We start from the raw sequence: 15,341 nt of genomic DNA, 5'->3' as shown, positions 1-15,341 counted from the left end.
CACCAACAGCGTCTCAGTCTTGTCTGGATTGAGTTTCAGTTTATTAGCTCCCATCCAGTCCATTATTGCGGCCAGGCAATGGTTCAGCACATCAACAGCCTCACCTGAAGCAGATGAAAAGGAGTAATAGAGTTGTGTGTCATCAGCATACTGATGGCAACGCACTCCAAAACTCCGGATGACCTCACCCAGAGGCTTCATGTAGATGTTGAAAAGCATGGGGGACAGAACCGATCCCTGAGGGACTCCACAATGGAGGGTCCAGGGTATCGAGCAATGTTCCCCAAGCACTACCTTCTGGAGACGATCTGCCAAGTAGGAGCGGAGCCACTGCCAAGCAGTACCCCCAACTCCCAACTCCATGAGTCTCTCCAGAATGATACCATGGCCGATGGTATCAAAAGCAGCTGAGAGATCAAGGAGAATCAACAGAGTTACACTCCCCCTGTCCCTCTCCCGACAAAGGTCATCGTACAGGGCGACCAAGGCTGTTTCTGCGCCAAAACCGGGCCTAAAACCTAAAACTAGATTTCAGCAAAGCGTTTAACAAAGTCCCCCACGACCTTTTGATTAGCAAACTGGTCAAACGCAGACTAGATTGAAATACTGTCAGGTGGATTCACAACTGGTTGGACAACCGTACTCAAAGAGTGGTCGTCGGTGGCTCTGCTTCGGACTGGAAGGAGGTTTCGAGTGGAGTGCTACAGGGTTCTGTCCTGGGGCCAATACTCTTCAACATTTTTATCAATGACTTAGATGATGGGGTGGAGGGAAGCCTTATGAAGTTTGCAGATTATACGAAACTGGGAGGGATAGCTAACACAATGGAAGACAGGAATAAAATCCAAAGGGGCCTGGATAGACTAGGAAATTGGGCTGAAATTAATAAAATGGCATTCAATAAAGACAAATGCAAGATTCTGCATTTAGGCCACAAAAACAAAATGCACGGGTACAGGATGGGAAATACCCGGCTTAGCAGTAGTGCGTGTGAGAAGGACCTTGGAATTGTAGTGGATCGCAAGTTGAACATGACCCAGCAGTGTGATGCTGCGGCAAAAAAGGCAAACGCGGTTTTGGGCTGCAGAAACAGAGCTATAGTTTCCAGGTTGAGGGAAGTAATAGTCCCACTATTAGTCAGGCCTCATCTGGAATACTGCGTTCAGTTCTGGGCGCCTCATTTTAAGAAAGATATAGACAAGTTAGAGCGGGTTCAGAAGAGGGCGACGAGAATGATAGCCGGTATGGAGAACAAATCTTATGAGGAAAGGTTGAAGGAACTTGGCATGTTCAGTCTGGTGAAGAGAAGGCTGAGGGGTGACATGATTGCACTCTTTAAGTACCTGAAGGGCTGTCACATAGAGGAGGGTACAGATTTGTTCTCTGCTGCCCCAGAGGGTAGGACTAGGTCTAATGGTTTTAAGTTGCAGGAGCGTAGATTCAGATTGGACATTAGAAGGAACTTCTTGACAGTAAGGGCAGTTCGGCAATGGAACCGACTGCCTAGGGAGGTGGTGGGATTCCCTTCGCTGGATGTCTCCAAGCAGAGGCTGGACAGCTATCTGCGGGAGATGCTCTAGCTGTGGATTTCCTGCTGTGAGCAGGGGGTTGGACTCGATGGCCTACAAAGCCCTTTCCAATTCTATGATTCTATGATTCTATGATTTGGCAGGCACAGGGGTGTAGTTGTCCAGGGTCTCAGGAGGTCTTAGACCCTTTACTTTCTTGGGAGATAGGTCCCAGAAGGGTCCCTATTAGAGCTTGGAAAAGTTACTTTTTTGAACTACAACTCCCATCAGCCCCAGCCAGCATGGCCACTGGATTGGGCTGATGGGAGTTGTAGTTCAAAAAAGTAACTTTTCCAAGCTCTGGTCCCTATGTCTCCAGCATCCTATGAGCTAATCATCATGAAAGGGGAGTGTGATAGTCACTAATAAGAGTTTTCTCACATTCCTCCTTGTCCTTTCCAGCTGATTGGAGCTAATCAGAGTGAAACAAGGTGAACAAGCCACTTAGAAGACTCTTTTCAGTCGCTAATGCACTCCCCTTTCATGGTGATTAGCTCCTAGGGATGTCTGTTGCTGTGGAGAAGGCATTACCAAGGATAGAGAAGCAGAAAGGTGGCCAGACTATTCTATAATCTTAGAAGTTTGTATAATCTTAGAAGGGGCACGGCTGTGAAGGCACCCTGCACTTATGAATTTGCCACTACAGTACTGGTAGAGCACCTCCATGGGCGGGGGCTTGTTTAGGTCAGGATCCTTTGTTGTGTGTTGGAACTCGTGTATATAATCCCTTCACATACCAGCCAAATACATAGGAGGAAGGGCGGGATATAAATGAATGAATGAATGAATGAATGAATGAATGAATGAATGAATGAATGAATGAATGAATGAATGGTTGGTGGGAAAGCATCTCCCTGTGAACCTCTGAATGCATTCTGTCAGTGCATTGGGAGGGAGGTCACCTGAACCCTCCCGATCTGAAATGTCCAAGGCTTCCTTTAGGGGCCTTAAAAAAGGGAGAACTTTTTTAAAAAAAATTCTGGAGATAATTTTGCTACAATTCTTGTCGAAAACAGTTTGCAATAATAAGGAAAGGTTTAAGGTGTGAGAGGGGCAATCTACACAATCACATTATTCTGCATCTCCCAGTGCAGGCACACAGCACAATTATCTGCTTCAGAAGAGACATTCCCAAGACAGTTACACATAGAGAAATGACAAGGATGGATAGTTTGTCATCCTCTTCCTCTAAAATGAAATCTTTGCGGATGTAAGAATGAAGTGTGGCTCTTACTTGAATCCACTAAAAATGTGTCTCAGCTACTCATCAAGTGTCATAGGACAAAGAGCTCCGCAGTCCAGGCACTGGCTCACTACTTTCTTCAATATTGCTGGTCAGAGAATAGAACTGAAGGTAGTTTGCCCTGGTACCTCTGGCCCAGAATCTATCCGGTTCAGGGGGTCAATCCAGTGCACTGGTCAAAAATAAAACTACCAGATTTGCTGCAGCTTATTACTGAGGGATGCCACTAGGTCCTCTCTTTGAACCATCAGACAAAGAGTCTTCAGCCTGCCAGTTGCCCATCTTACTTCAGCTGCCTATCTGCCTGTTTTGGGCTTTCTGGTCTGTTATTGCAGTCTGAATGGGCTCCTCCCTTGGGGCAGGTCACCTAACACTAACAAAAGTTAGGGAAACTCTAGTTGGTGCACAGCTAAACCATACTCAGACCCATTGAAATCAATGGACTTAAGTTAGTCATGACCATTGGTTTCAGTGGATCTGATCCTTAGGACTGGGTTGCCTGTTTATAGATGCAGTTGAATGGGGCTTCTGACCTCACACTGAGTCTCTGAATGTTGTGGCATGAGCCTCATGCTTCCAAAACAGGTTGGAGGAAGCACAGAAGAGAACGTAGGCAGGTAGTGTGGCCTACGCATCCTTCAACATGATGGGCTGTTATGAAAAATTAAACGTTCCATATGTGATGCATCTTCTTCCTTGAGGTACTCCCAATCACTGAAGCTATATCTTGGCTTATTTCAGTAGTTAAAATCCCTGAAGTTGGAGAGACAGATGGCTAAGTGGTGGGCAGATGGGTAAAAATGATGAATAGCTATAGACAGGGTTACTAATAGTACATTTGTCCACTGTATTAGTGCAATCTGCTTCTGCCTGGAATGCACCCTGAACTGTTGAGCAAGCTAACAACGAAGAACATATTTTTTTTAATCGCTCATATTTTATCTGAAAGAACACTTGTCAACATCGTTCACTTTGGCTCATGCTATGAGCCACTTTTTACATTGATAGAGTGTGGTGGATGATTTGGCATGCATTAACTATGTGGCTCATGCGACATCTGTTACTTAACACTGCCGCTTGCTTTATGCCCTGCTGGATTTTTGCTGGGTCTTTGTCACTAATGTCTTCAGTCACCTCAACACCCTTGAATGTCTCCAATAAGATTGGAACATCTCTATGGTCCTGATAGAGGCATAATGCATATATGTAGAAAATATTCATATAATAAGAGCCCCCTCCATGTCTCAAACTTCAGTTTTTTTCCAGATGCCTACACTCTTGACTTGGTCTTTCAGTTGGACAGTAGCATGAAAGTGGAAGACCTTTATCAGATCATTCCTATTGAGGGATAGACTTGCAGTGGCCTTTCCTCTCTTCAGGGATGGTAGGCCTAGTCAGATGGTCCACCACTGGGAGTTTATGTATTCTGCTGGATTCCAGAAGTCCCTTGGAAAGTTTCTAGCTGGCATGCCTGGTGTTCCTGTTGATGCCTGGTCACTCAATGGAATGTAGAAATGATTCAGGCAGGTGATACAATTGCTCCATACCATCCTTCCACTAAGCAGAGTCTACTCCAGGTAGAGCTCCTAGCTATAACAACCGAGGACAATGAAGGAAGTAGGGAGTCAGCTGGAACATAAGCAGTATAAAAGTCATTCCAAGTCTGACTGAACACTGAAGCTCATTATCAAGACTATTTAATAGTGCTGATGACAGCAAAAACTAACTAACTTCATCATGACCATTGTGTTCTCATGGTGATTTCTAGCACAGTTTCCATGGGTGATGTAGGTGTCTAGCAATCATGTCTCTCTGTGGATGTTAAGGAACCCTGACAGGACACTGTGCCATATTTGCAAAATACTTTAAAGATAAAATAGCTCACATCTGTTGTTACTTGAATGCCACAGTGGTTCAGGTTAGTCTATGGAGGTGTCCAGAACACTGTCTTGTCTAGCATTAATAGACAAGTTTCACTTGTTGAGGCCTGGTTCGTTACACAAAAGTAGAGAGGGGTAGTTCAGCTGGGTTCAGGAGGTCATGAATGGTCCCTTGACAGACGGTTTTGTCCCAGCCATCTTAAAAGATGTGGTAGTATGACCACTCCTGAAGGAATCTGCCTTGGACCCAGAAAATCTCATAATGATTAGTATGATGCTAATTTGCAGCGACGTGAGTGCTCACTGTGGCAGGGTATTGCCAACATGTCACCCCACTGCTGAAAGAATTGCACTGGCTGCCCATTAGATACCGGGCTAAGTTCAAAGTTCAAGGTCCTGGTTTTGATGTACAAAGCCCTATAAAGGTTGGGACCAGGATACCTACTGCCCTCAGCTCCTACTGGGAGGAAGGGTCAAATATAAATCTAATAAATAAATAAATGAATAAATAATAAACAAACCTTATCCCAATCTGCATCTGTGTTGGAATTACTTTTTAAGACGTTTCTAAAGTCTTTTTGAAAATATATTTTAAAAGATGTTTTATTTTAATATATTTTAGTTTTAATGAGATTTTAGAGAGTTTTTAGTGTTTTTGTTTGCTGTCCTGGGCTCCTAGAGGGAGGAAGGGTGGGTTATAAATTTTATCATCATCATCATCCCTTTATGGCAAGGTGTTCAAGCAAAGCAATTGCTATATAAATCAAGGTGGTCTTGGATGAGACTGATTTACTAGATCAACTGGGCTTTGGCTGTGGGCTTGGCACTGAAATGGCCTTGATTACCCTGATGGGTAAGTTCAGGTGGGGAAAAGTCAGGGGGACTGTGACCTTGTTGATTCTCCAGCACCATTCAGTGGCTTTTAAAATAATATATAGTGATATACCCTAGCGCCTGTCGTTTTCCTATTTTTGCATTCCAATATACAGGTAGTGGCTCCTTTTTTTGGTTTTGAAATAATTGACCCTGGTATCCTTCTGAATAGGCTTTCTGGTAAGAGATTGGGAGTATTGTGCTATAGTGGTTCTGTTCCTACTTGGATAGAAGACGGTGGTGCAAGAGGGCTAGATTTATGGGCATGCTATGGGATGTCTAGGGGTTCAATTTTGTCACTCATGTGTTTCAACTTCTATGTAAATCTACTGAATGAGGTCATCTGGAAGTTTGGGATGTCATCAATATGCAAGTGATATCCAACCTAGTTTATCTTTTTTCAGTTTATCCAGATATATTAGATGTTTTGAGGAACTGTTTAACTTTAGACAAGTAAATTTAGACATCTGATTAATACCACAGTCACACATTTATACACTAGGCCTTGCTTGGTAGTTGACAGTCCACTTGTGATCTTCCATGGATGTATGTGGAGTCAGCAGTGGGTGAAAATCACACTGAGATTGTATAAAGTGGTACTTCTATTTCGGGCCTATGTAGGCAACAGTTACAATTTGTGATTGCAACCATTTGAAAAGGGACATATTGTATTACTAGTATGTACATGTCATATGTGGAGATGGTGGTTGCTACAATTGGGGGTTACCTTCATCAGATCCCTATTGAGGTCATTAGCTCATGAGCATGACACAGGACTCCCAAAGTCTATAATGGGGAAAGTGGCAATTCCCCGATCCAGGCTGCAATGGTCTTTCAAGGAACATGAATAACTGTATGGGCACAGTCCTTTGTGTGAAGCAGCTCCTCATACAGTTGCGATGACTCCAGGGCAAGAAGGGGGTTGCTAACTTTCATTGCAACATTTTGCTAACTTAAGTTGGCTTTTGGAAAGGGATATAACCTTGGCATGTCTTGGTAGAACTAGGAAAGTTTCCTGTCTGACACCCTAGCAGGTAATCACTGCTTGTCAATGTAGAAAATATTGAGTTAGATGGATCAATGACATGGCTCAGTATAAAACAGCTGCCTATGCAGCATTAAGATATAAAATGCCCAGTGTGAATGCCCTAACATTCCATGTTCACACTTGGGCTTTCTAGATTTACCATTCCAACTGTAGCTTCTCAGGATGCAGCTGCGGTCACTCCAGAGGAACTGCTAATTTTCTGGAACAGCTTTTCAGGGATCACGAGGGGATGCACGTGGAGGGTTGAGAAGCCCCAATTCTATCCACTAACAACAACAACAGCAATAACAACTTGCCTCAATGGAGGATAGAGAGTGGTGTATGTCTGCCCACATCCACTGGTGTGTGGCCCCCAGAAGGTTACCATGTAGCCCTCGAGCTAAAAATGATTCCCCACCCCTGTGATAGAGAAAAAATATATATATACCAGATATTCTGATATATGGACATAAAATTTCACTTTGAAATTAAATAGACTGTTCAACAGGAAAAATGCTGTTTGAAAAATGGCATGATCCATTCATCAGTCTTCATATTACCTACTGAAAGCACTGAAAATTAAGCTGCCCATGTCCTAAATTTAGCTGGGATAGGGACCCTTCAGCGAATTCAAAGCCTAAAAGACTTCAGGGTTGCAGCCAAAATGGAGAATGGAAAAGGAAGCAGGCAACTGTTTGGTGATTTACCAGTTTTGTGGAATACAATACTATTAAGTTGATATTTAGGAATATTTATACTCCACTAAATTTAAAGGAATCTAATTCACTTTAAAAGGTCCACCATCTTATGATTATTTATAGACTCAGTCTGTGAACAATTTATGCCTAAACAGTAAATGAATTCATCATGAAAATAAGCCTTTAATATTGCTCTATGAATATGCATTGCATTAATCCTCATCATTCATAAATTCTGAATAAAAGATGGAGACAAATAAAGTGTGTGGGAAGTGTTCTTTTCATAAAAGGTCCATCAACAGTTCAATGTCTGCACAATGGTAATAGAAAGCCCCAACTTGTTTCCCTACTCCAAAATGCGCCCCCAATAGCATCACTACACAAAAGAGATGCCTTCGCCAATCCATAGTTGAAACTAGAGCTGGGCTGAACATTTCTCTTGCATTTCTCCCCTGACCATTTTCATCAAACATTCAAAAACTACCAAAGCGGGGGCTAGGTGGAAGAAATTTTGGTGCCATTCCCAGGGGTAGGGTTCAGGAAGTTTGTTGTGGTTACCTTACTTTCAAGGTGTCTGAGAGTTGTTTTGTGATTGTTCTTTCTCTTAGTCTACAAATCATCTCTCCAGTAGTTTCCTCTTTTGGAGGAAATGGGCCGAGCTCAGTGATACAGCAGCTGCCTTTAATGCAGAGGGTTCCAGTTTCAATCACTAGCATCTCCAAGCTCCCTACACCTCTCCCCTCTTCCTCTCCCTCTCAGTCAGAGGCAGCAACCTCTGGTGGTGCTGAGAAGCCAGGAGAGCAATGGAGCTGGTGACTCTAACTCTTATGTACCATTTCCCACTTCCATCAATACAAGGCTTGCCTTCCCCCCCCCCGACGTTTGGACATCAGCCCTTAGAACAAATGAATACTGAGTAACAATGAGCATTTTCTTATGTTCATCCACTCACGCCCACTATGCTGACTTCCTAGTCAGTCAGTCAGTCAGTCAGTCAATCAGTCAGTCAGTCAATCAATCAATCAATCAATCAAATGAATAAATAACTATCTCTCTGGAACCTTGAGAGTAGTCTCATGAATGTCCAGAGATTATATAACTGTATCACCACCATCTCACAATCAAGGATAACATGTTTCTTCAAAATACCTGTCAATATCCAGTGGGTCCAGTTTCCCTTAGCAATCTTCAGATGCCATAACTTGGTTAAAAGTTGATCTGCCAGAGGGTCTAATATATAGTAAAACAATTTCAAAAGAAAAAGTTATTATTAAAAGGGTTTATTTGAAAGAAAAGGACACCAGTTAAGACATTTGGAGAAGGCTCTGCCCTTGTGGAAGATTCTTTCTGAAATGCACTGGAATTTTTATAGGCCTTTCCACCCCAGTAATATTACTATCTAGTGTTTCATCTTCTGGTGCTCTACTATTGAACTCATTAACAGGTTGTTTTGATGCACTTCAACATACATTTATACCCTGGCATTAGCAGGTGACCATTCAAGGCTGATCCATACAAATAAATGAGGCTGAGCCTCACGTATCTTAGCCAGTACTGTAATAAAATTGTTGATCAGACTGGATGTGAATGATTTGAACAGCAAAATAGGTAGCAAATTTATCACTGTGGACAGACCATGAATCAGCCCCCAAGCATCTGGTGATAGACCTGATTTACTACATTATTCACAACCCAGAATAATTTTGCTGAATGCCACTTTTTTGTAGCCTGTATGGCAGGAAAGAAGAAAGGTTTGTCCACTTGCTGTGACAACTACAGCAATTTTTATTGAAATGATATATAGAAATGGATCAACTTCTCAATAAAGTCAAAGAGGATCTGAATTCTAGCTGCCTCCCTTCCTCTCCTTCAAGTGTCACAGATTCCTAGTAAACTAGAAATTAGGGGTACTGCATGTAGGAACTGGGAGAATTTTTGTTTGCTTCACATTTTAATGCACACTTAATTGGCATTTCCCAAATCAAAAAGTGAACAAAAATGGAGTTGTCCTTTGAAATTCACACTAATTTTGTGATGCAGTTCTCCAACCCAAAAGTTTACACAAAACTTATACTACGAGAAAGTGTACATAAAAAATGCACACACTTGTAAAAATAACATAAAAATGCATTATATCAGGAGAAATTGCTTGCAAAAATATGTATATTAAGCAAAACCCCTCGCTGGATCGTCACCTTGCAGTGGTGAGTGGGCTTGCGTGTTCCAGTGAACCCTGTGAGCGATGTTGCCGGGAGTCATGTGCTCCTAGCAGGGTCACCCATGGCGGTAAGGTCAAGGGAGAGGAGCCAGACAAAGAACGATCCTAGAATGTCCTCAACGGCAGAACAGGCAGAGGATAACAATGTGTGTTACAACGGCTGTGAAGGCGGATGAAGGCTGCAGCAGATAAAGGACTTCCAATCGTCGTGGTACCCATGCCATTGGATCAAAGCCTTTTTCTGTCAAGATTGTGTGTTGATCGTGGTGCACCGATCTCCCCACATAAAACAAAACCACACACAGGCATCTTCCATAACAAAAGTCCCATGGAAAGACTTTATTTTGGAAGACAATCTTACTCGGTCACGAGTGATCGCCAAGCTAATTAAGCAAAACTGCATACAAAACTGTGTCCATTGGAGGCAACATTCACCAAAATGCTCATTGATTTTTGTGAGGATTTTTAAAAATAAATATTTACAAACTGATGTAGAAAGGTGGGAAACCGAACTTAAGAGTGGAAAAGTTAGAAACTGAGAGAAACCAAAATTGACAAATTTGTCTATCCCTAATCATAGTTAGTTGCAAAAGGGATCTCACAATAGCAAGCTCCCTTTCTATTAGGAGGAGGTCAGGATTGAGTGGGACCCTGTTTGTAGCCTCTTATGTGCAGACTATGGCCTGGACCCCCTTGATCACAGGCATGAATACCTACTGCTGGCATTGCAGCTTCTGCCTGCTCCTTCTTTTGCACTGGGTGAGTTGGGAGTGCCCTTGGAGCAAACAAGGAAAGAGGATAGAGAAAATAGCAGCTACAGAGGCAGTAGGGCTGTGCCCAGGCCCCATAATCCAATTTGGGGCCTGATTCAGCACTTTGTAGTGGCCCCAGTCTGATCTGGCAAACTCTAGGGCTGATACAACTCAACCTAGATCTGGGCGCCAAACCAATCATCCTTCCACAGTGTTTAATTAGGGCTTGAACCCCTAATTATACATGTGATGGGCAGAGGAGAGAAGAAGGCTGCCTGTGCATTCTTCTCCCCTCTCTCCTCAGCACTAGACCTCCACCTCAGATTGCTCCAGGTAGACCTGATCTGACTTAGGGCAATCCAGGGCTGCCTCAACATGATCCGGCAACTCTCAGGTTGACCCACATTGGCCTAATTCAGTTTGGGATCTGGGATATGGCCTGATCTGGCACACAGCCCAGAGAGGCAGGGTGGTGAAGCACCTGTAAATGTTTGGTGTGTGCTTGCTTGGTCAAAATGTGGATTTTTGTGTGGAGTTGAGGAATTGTGGGTCCATCCCCTATAACAGGGATGAGGAACATGTGGCCTTCCAGTTGTTGTTGGACTCCAACTCCCATCATCCCCAGCCAACATGACCAACATGACCCAGGAATGATGGGAGTTATAGTGCAACAACATCTGGAGGCTCACAGGGTTTATTATGCACAGCTCTGTGTAATGAAAAATCCTCTCGATGCATATGCTCACTCATATATGCATTTATATGCCACTTTACCACTGTACATCTATTCTTGCACACATTGTTTTGGAAAGTGTAAATTAGGTAGGTTTGCCTTTAAATGAAAACTGAATTGAATGTCTCCCCTATTGCTGCCCTCAAGAGATATGGCCTCAAACAGATTGCCCTTAAAATGTAACCCTGGACAAAAAAAAACTCCAAGAAGTTGCCTGCCTCTACTGTAAGGAATGTTTTAAAATGGTTAATTTGGAGGAAAGAGCTTGAGGCAGCTAACAATTCAATTCATCCAGATCTTGGAGCAAGTTTGTGATCTTCTTTACAAAGGGATGGCTTCAGGTTTGGAATGTGTGTCAATGTGTGTCCAGCAGAATAAAATGTCCATACACATTAGCCATTTGGAGTAAGGAACACCTTCCTCTCCAAATCTACTGTAGAAAAATTCCTTTAGAATTTTCCAGAAGGCAGCAAATTTGAGAGGCTATAATAATGCAAATGTAATAATAATATGAGAGAGTGGGTAGAAGACTCCATTTATACACTGAAAATACAATAATATTTTGATTTGTGCTGTTAGTTAACAGCTCTAATTTGCAGGGTGATTAACTCCTAGGGCTGAGAAGCATTGCAGCAGAAGCACATCAATTATGTGGCATCCAACATGAGCCAACCTAATGCAATTGAACTAAAAGCCTCCAGATAGGATGGATTGGCCAGACATATTGCAATATACTTCTTGTCTGGTCTTGTTCCTCTGTGGCTTCTGGAAACAAAGGGCAGAGCATTTATTGGACTTTCCCAGTTGTCTGTGCAACTCTTGGACAAAGGATAAGTATGCTTGCAATAATCTTTTGAGCAAGAATGAATTAGGCTACAATCCTGTGCTCACTTATTTGGGGTTAAACTTGATATAACTCAATGGGACTTGTTTCTTAGTAAGCATGCACCAAATTGCCTTGTTAACTACCCTGTAAAAGCATCAAAGCTTAGGTCCCATCTGCACTATACATTGAAATCACTATCATACCATTTTAAACAACCACAGCTTCCATAAAGAACCCTATAACAAACTCCAGTTTGTTAAGGGTGATGAGAATTGTTAGGAGACCTCTGTTCCCCTCATATTCCCAGTGTGGTTTAACAATTCGTCCCTCTTTCTGGGGAACTCTAGGAACTGTAACCCTGTGAGTAGAAAAGGGGTCTCCTAACAACTGTTAATACTCTTAACACACTACAGTACAGGATTCTTTGAGGGAAACCCTAACTGTTGAAAGTGGTATAATACTGACTTAAATGTTTAACATTCTTGGAACAGGTTACCTATTTCTAGAGGTGGGCAAGCTTCAAATTGCTGTCCTCAAATTAATTCAGAATTAATTTGGCAGGGGCGGTGAGGAGGATCACTCAAGTAATTGTTCCGAGCCAATTTGAGGACTTATCTCAGGAGCCTTTTCCCCACTCTCAAAGGAACTAATGGAAATTGATTGGGGAGGGGAAATTTCAGATTGATATTGGGAGTGGCAACCAAATGCCATCTCCCTGTAGATAGTCCATGTGGGCTGACATTTAGGCCCCATTCCTGCTTTCTCCTGATAAGGTTCTGTTTCATGTCCCCATAGGAACTATTGGATCCATGAAGTGGGGAAAATGCTATAGGGATAAATAGTGAGAGGGTGGGACTGACAGCCTGCTTCCTATGGATGACTTGTATGGAGGTAAATTTTGTTGTTGTTGTTGTTGTTGTTGTTGTTGTTGTTATGTGCCTTCAAGTCAATTACGACTTATAGCAACCCTATGAATCAGTGACCTGCAAAAGCATCTGTTGTGAACCACCCTGTTCAGATGTTGAATGTTCAGGTCTGTGGCTTCCTTTATGGAATCAATTCATCTCTTGTTTGGCCTTCCTCTTTTTCTACTCCTCTCTGTTTTTCCCAGCATTATTGTCTTTTCTAGTGAATTATGTCTTCTCATGATGTCTCCAAAGTATGATAACCTCGTTTCAACATTTTAGCTTCTAGTGACAGTTCTGGTTTAATTTGTTCTAACACCCAATTATTTGTCTTTTTCACAGTCCATGGTATACATAAAGCTCTCCTCCAACACCACATTTCAAATGAGTTGATTTTTCTCTTACCCGCTTTTTTTCACTGTCCAACTTTCACATCCATACATAGCGACTGGGAATATCATGGTCTGAATGATCCTGACTTTAGTGTTCAGTAATACATCTTTGCATTTGAGGACCTTTTCTTACCATGAAAACCCTATTCATAGGGTAGCCATAAGTCGGGATCGACTTGAAGGCAGTCCATTTCCATTTCTAGTTCCCTTATAGCTGCCCTCCCCAGTCCTAGTCTTCTTCTGATTGCCTGACTATTGTCTCCATTGTGCCAAGGTATTGATAATCCTTGACAAGTTCAGTGTCCTCCATCATCTTTTTCCTAATGGAACCATTAATTTCTGTGAGGGTATAAAATAATAAAGGGTAAATAGGGGGTATGTAGGGGACCCACCCACTGCTGAGGACAAACATCTGTCTCCCCTGCCTTCATTTTTCCCTACAACTTTTTTCTTACCCCAGTGCCATCAAATGGCTTTGCTCCATCAGCTTGTATGGGAAATGGGCAAAATCCTACATAGAGAAATGGTGTGGAGTGAGGATGATCGTAAGAGAAAAATGGGATTAAAAAAGACTATCTTTGCTTTTCTCCCATCCTTGACATCTGCCTTAAATTAGGTTGAGGACTACATGCGGCCCTGGAGCCACAAGTTGACCACCATTGCTATACACGCTTACCTAGGAAGACATCCCAGTGAACACAATATGTCTTACATCTGAATATACATGAATGTACTGTGAAGAACAACAAAGATACTGGAATATACACAGTGCTTCCTATAGGGCAGGTGCAGGCAATCTTTGTTCCTACAGATGTTGCTGAACGAAAACACCCATCAGCCCCAGCACGCATGGCTAATAGCCAGGGGTGATGGGAGTTGTCGTTCAGCAACATCTGGAGGGCCAAAGGGTGCCTTAAAATGCTTCTTATTGGAATGTATAGGGTGCCTGTTGAACTTCTTAAAAATGCTTTGAGAAATGCAAAAAGAGACATAAATAACTCTAAAAGAAAAGATGCTGAGATTTGTGGCACTGTTGCCTTTATTTATCATTTATAAATATGTCTTGCACTTAAGTAATTTGATTTTGAGGGGGGAAGGGAGGGGGGAGAGAGAGAGAGTTCCTACATCTAAACAGAGGATGTCTTTTAAAGAAATTCAGTTCTTGAATAAAGACTCAAAATGATGGCTAGTTTACTTCATCTCCTGATAATCAGTGCCTGTGGTTAATTAGCATGACCTTAAAACAGGCACCCTATTTGAACTTCGATGGCTTGAATGCCCAGTCCATGTGATATAATATGTCTCCCCCCCTTATAGATCTTAACTTGGGTATTTACTGATTATTGGACATGTTAAACGGCATATACCATATGTTCTGGCTAAATTGGAGGCAGCAAATAGGTTGTTATTGTGAAGAAATTTAGTAGTTAATAAGGTGAATCCTTGAAACTGCTTCAGCGGTTATCATATGATCAGTCATTCTAGATCATAACTTCTTAACCCCCTACTCCTCAAACAAGTGTGTGCATGTAGGAAAGGGATTGCGAATCTTGGGCCTAGGGGCTAAATTCCTTTCTGTCTAGCTCTCATGATTCTCCCCAGGAGACACTCCCTCCCTAGTCACACTCCCTACTGGGCATACTTCACACTTGAGTGTTTTTGTCTGGTGGAAATGTGTCCTTGAACTCTGATAATGACTCTTGCTCGCCTGGATGGAGAATTGAAAGGAGGTGTGCAGAATCTAGCCTATTGTATGAAGATAAAATTCACGTTCATTGCTCCACCTACTGTTGCCTCTGTCCCGTCCCCCACAATCACTGGTATGTTGCCCTTGGAAGATTGCACAGAAGGAAATGCAGCCCTTGGGCTGAAGAAGGTTTCCCACCCGTCGTGTAAGGGATGGAATTGGATTTCATGGAGGATAAGGCTATCAATGGCTGCTAGCCGTGATGGCTATGCTCTGCCTCCATTGTCAGAGGAAATAGGTCTCTGAACACCAGTGTCAAGTAGGGAGACTGCTGTTGCATTCATGTCCTGCTTGTGGGCTTCCTATAGGCAACATTTGGCCCTTGAGAATGCGATGCTGGATTAGATGGGCCTTTGGCACCATCTTCTTATGTGAGCTCAACATATTGGGCAATGCAAGTGATTATCAGGATGAAAAAAACTCAGCAGGCAGACATGGCCTTCTCATGAAGTAGAGTCCCTTAGGTGGGAAATTGTTTG

The sequence above is a fragment of the Rhineura floridana genome, chromosome 1, assembly GCF_030035675.1.
Source record: "Rhineura floridana isolate rRhiFlo1 chromosome 1, rRhiFlo1.hap2, whole genome shotgun sequence".
Classification (NCBI taxonomy): Eukaryota; Metazoa; Chordata; class Lepidosauria; order Squamata; family Rhineuridae; genus Rhineura; species Rhineura floridana.
The sequence above is the reverse complement of the archived record's forward strand: the minus strand, read 5'-3'. Positions refer to the sequence as shown.